General features: G+C 40.2%; 1 pseudogene; it reads right to left on the bottom strand.

The window, feature by feature from the left end:
• LOC103201818 overlaps positions 1 to 4,091 on the bottom strand; it is a 7,152-nt pseudogene extending 3,061 nt beyond the window's left edge.
• Positions 4,092 to 4,373: the final 282 nt, after the last annotated feature.

The following is a 4,373-nucleotide window of genomic DNA, read 5'->3' as shown; positions in this document are numbered from 1 at the left end:
ACCACCTTGCCTCTTGTCAGCTCTACTATACACCTGGGAATTCAGATCATACACATAAACTTACAGGACCGTTGTCTGCTAACTCTATGCATGTTCTTGGGTACACTCCTCGCTTCATAGACAGTAATTTTTTTGTTACTCTTATGCCCTTATAAATTGTGGGCTTCTTCAGTCTTTGCCTTAACCAATTGTTTATATTTTTCTCGCTAAACCTCTTTTATAGTGATGCTCTGTCATTTTAAAAATCATCCATGTAATGATTATAGTGGTCTTCTTTTTAACCATTTATTCAGGATATGTTTAATGAATGTCTACCTCAGTGGTAGGTGGTGGGGATACCATAATTGCTAATCAGAACCAGTGCCTACTGAGTGCTCACTAGTTGCTAGATATTGTACTAAGTGCCTTGTGTCGTTGAGTCTCTTAATTTTTGTAACAGCTTTATGATGTAGGTACTCTTATCCCTCCATTTTATAGATGTGGAAATTGTAGCACAGAGAGGTACCCAAGATTATACAGCTGATAAGTGGCAGAACCATAATTTGAATCCAACAAAGCCTATCTCCATAGTCCCTTTCTCTTGTAAATTATACTGACTAAACTAAGAAGTTCTAGAACCTGTTGCCCTTGAGCCCATTCTGATTTATAGCACCTTATCAGACAGAGTGGAACTGCCACACAGGGTTTCCAAGGCAGGAAATCTTTACAGAAGCAGACCGCTACATCTTTCTCCCGCAGACAATTCTCCCTTTAAACAATTAAGACTCTCTACTGCCACTATACTAAGACTAGAATGAAGTAAATCAATAAATAAGTATTGTTCGTGCCCTGATAGAGATTATAGTCCAGAGGAGAGAGACAGTAAAACAAATCATTACACCAGTAAACAGTATAATTGTATATGTTAAGTCCTATGAAGGAAAAGTAAAAAAGAAAGTATAGTAGGGGAACCTGGATTGGATTGGGGCTTTGGGAAAGATTTCTGTCCTTTTTTTTTTTTTTTTTTTAATTGTGATTTGGGTGAAAATTTACAGAGCAAATTCACTTTCCATACAGCAGTTCACATATACTTTGTCTGTCATTGACCACAGTTTACCACAATGCAACAGCTCTCCTCCCACTTCCTCCGCATAGTTACCTCTTCCCAGTGTCCATCCCTCCATACTCTCCTGCCCCCTGAGCTGTCTCCCTGTGCATAAGCAGCCCTTCCTTCTCCCATGATTGTTCTCTCCAAGGTGTGTGTCTACTTGAGGTAAATGTTTAACTCACATGCCTGTACTTTGTTTGGCTGGAAACCACAGGTGTGGGTTCAATTCCAGACCTGAAGGGCAGCTAGGGGCCATAGTCTCAGTGGTTCCACCAGGCTCTATTAGACCAGTAAACCTGGTCCCCACCTTCTTTTTTTTTTTTTTTCCCTCCAAATGATTTTGAGTTTTGTTCCACATTGTTCTCCCTCTCTATCCAGGATCTCCTACATCCCTTCCAAGTAGATGACAGTGGTAGCCAGGCACCATCTAGTTCTTCTGGTCTCATAGTTGTATAGGTTGTAGATCATATGGTGTACCAGTCACTAGGACTGATTGTTTCCATTAATTTTGGTTTTCTTCTTTCTTCTTTGCTCTTGATGAGGACCCATCGTTGCATCTAGATGGCAGCTTGCTAGCTTTTAAGATCCCTGTCGCTACTTGCCAAAGTAGGAGGTAGAACAATGTTTTGTATAGTATGTTATGCCAATTGAGCTTGATGTCCCCTGCGACTATGGTCCCAAGCCCGCAGGTTCAACTACTCGATCCCTCTGGGTATCTGGCTGTGACCAAGCAGTGACCACAATGGGAAGGATTTCTTTGAAGAAGTGATACTTAAGCAAAGAGTAGAAGGATGAAAGAGGAAGGCATGTATGAGAGCTGTGGGGTGGAGAAGAACTTGGTACATTTAAGAAACTGAAAGTAGAATGATTTTGCAGTGAGGGAGGGAAGTTTTATCATAATAGGAAGCCTTTGAAGGTTTTAACTATGTGTGTCGTGATCTCCTATAGGATTTTATAAGATTACTCTGCTTACGTTGTTGGGAGTAGTTTGGAAAGAGATGTGGGAAAAGTCTAGTTAGGAGGCTGTGTGGTAGTCCAGGCAAGAGATGATGACAGTTGGATTAGGTTATAAACAGTGGAGATGTAAAGAAATAGAAAGAGTCAGTAAATATTTTGGAATTAGAACAGGTAAGACTTAATGATGGATTGGATGTGTAGGAAGAAGGAGGTATCAGGTATAATTCCCAGATTTCTGACATGAGTATCCGGGTAGATAAAAGTGCTGTTTCTGAGATGGAAACATTGGAGGGGGAGCAGATTTTGACTAGAGTTGGGAAGTGGAATGAAGACCTCGGTTTTAGTCATGCTAAGTATGCCTGTGAACATACAAGTTGATCAAGTAAGCTATTAGATGATGCTCAAAACGGCACTGGAGATATAAATCTGGATGCTGTTGGTATATAGATAGTATTTGTAGTCAAGAATGGATGAAATCACCTAGAGAGAAAGTAAAGAGTAGTAGGAGAAGAATGCTCAGGACCTCAAGCTCCAAGAAATAAGAGAAAATCCAGAAATCGAGAGAGGAGCATGTTTCAAGAAGGAAGTGATCGACTGTATTTTGTTGAATTTAGCAACATAGAGGTCATTGATCAAAGCAAGGACAAGGTTGGAGGAATGTAGTACAGAAGCCAGATTAAAGTGGCTTTAAAGAATGGACAGGAGGAAGTAGAGATGGTCTGTATAATTATTATGTGTGTGTCTTTGTGTAAAAAGTAATAACCACATCCCTGTGGCTTCCAGCCAAATAGTAGATAGGCATATGGCGTGAACTTTTACATCAGATAGATATACTCCTTAGAACAATCAATCATGGGAGAACAGAAGGACAGTGTTTGTATAGTGAAGACAGCTTTGGGCAGGAATGCACAGGAAAGGACAACCTGGGAAAGAGGTAACTACAGCGAGGAAGTGGGAAAAGAGTTGTTACATTGTGGGGAATTGCAGTCAATGTCATGAACCAAAATGTGTGTGAACTGCTGTATGTGAAATGAATTTGCTTTGTAAAAGTCCACCTAAATAATAAAAATGGGGCAGGGGGAGAAATAGTAGTAATAGCCATTAGACAGTAAGATCCATGATTATAGGAACTATACCTTTTTATCTTTGTGTCCTTGGCTGCTTAGCTTTGGTGTCTTGTCAGGAGGTTGTATTAAAGGAGAAAGGGGTGAAGGATTGAGGATGTTTGGAAGATGTTGAGTAGTAATGATCCTCATAGTCTTTATACTTTGGCCTTAAAAAACTAAACCTGTTGCCGTTGAGTCACTGTCAGCTCATACTGACCCTGGAGGACAGTGTAGAACTGTCCCGTAGGGTTCCAAGGCTGTAATCTGTATAGAAGCAGACTGACACATTTTTTCTTGGAATGGTTGGTGGGTTTGAACCACCAGCCTTTTGGTTAGCAGCCGAGCACTTAACCACTGTACCACCAGAGCGCCAATGGATAAGTTGGCTTTGGAAGTCATCTTATTCTTAGATTTATATACTTTTAAATTTTCCTATCTTAGTCCTTTCTGTTTTTACCTCCCTACCTGGAGGACATCATGCTTGGTAAAGTAGAGGGTCAATGAAAAAGAGGAAGACCCTCAACAAGATGGATTGACACAGTGGCTGCAACAGTGAACTCAAGCATAGCAAGGATTATGATGATGCTGTAGGACCAGGCAGTGTTTTGTTCTGTTTTACGTAGCATCACTATGAGTCGGAATTGATTTGACAGCACCTAACAACAATTACCAGTTTAATGTTGTTGTTGCTATGTGCCAGTGAGTCGGGCCCGACTCATAGTGACCCCTCCTTGAGTTGCTGAGGCAGTATCACTATGGAAGTAGATTGCCTAGTCTTCCTTCCGAGGAGTGGCTGGTGGGTTTGAACCGCCAGCCTTCTGGTTAGCAGTTAAGTGCCTTAGGCACTATGCTACCAGGGATAGTTCTTTGTATTTTGGTATTATAGGCTTTTAAACTTCGTTCCTTACCTTTTTTTTTCTTAATTGCTTTCCTGTGGTCATTTTTAATATAGTTAATTAGCTGAGGTGCTTCCTTGTTTACTTTATTTATCCTGTTTTTCATTCATTTATCTGTTGGCTTGTACTTCCATGTAGTATGCTGTATAATTGTGGTGAAGCTCTAGACTTTATTTTGGCTTCTATTTTGTTTCCCATTTACCTATTCACTCAGTGTCTAATTAGCTATATTGAGAGAATATTAAACATTTTGGCTACCATCCTACCTAGAATTTTATATGATGAGTTTCCTGGAAAAGCACTAAATATTTTATGGACATTGTCCCA

The sequence above is a fragment of the Orycteropus afer genome, unplaced genomic scaffold (assembly GCF_000298275.1).
Source record: "Orycteropus afer afer isolate SDZICR_OR568_19922 unplaced genomic scaffold, OryAfe1.0 scaffold00165, whole genome shotgun sequence".
In the NCBI taxonomy this organism is placed as follows: domain Eukaryota; kingdom Metazoa; phylum Chordata; class Mammalia; order Tubulidentata; family Orycteropodidae; genus Orycteropus; species Orycteropus afer.
The sequence above is the reverse complement of the archived record's forward strand: the minus strand, read 5'-3'. Positions and strand labels throughout refer to the sequence as shown.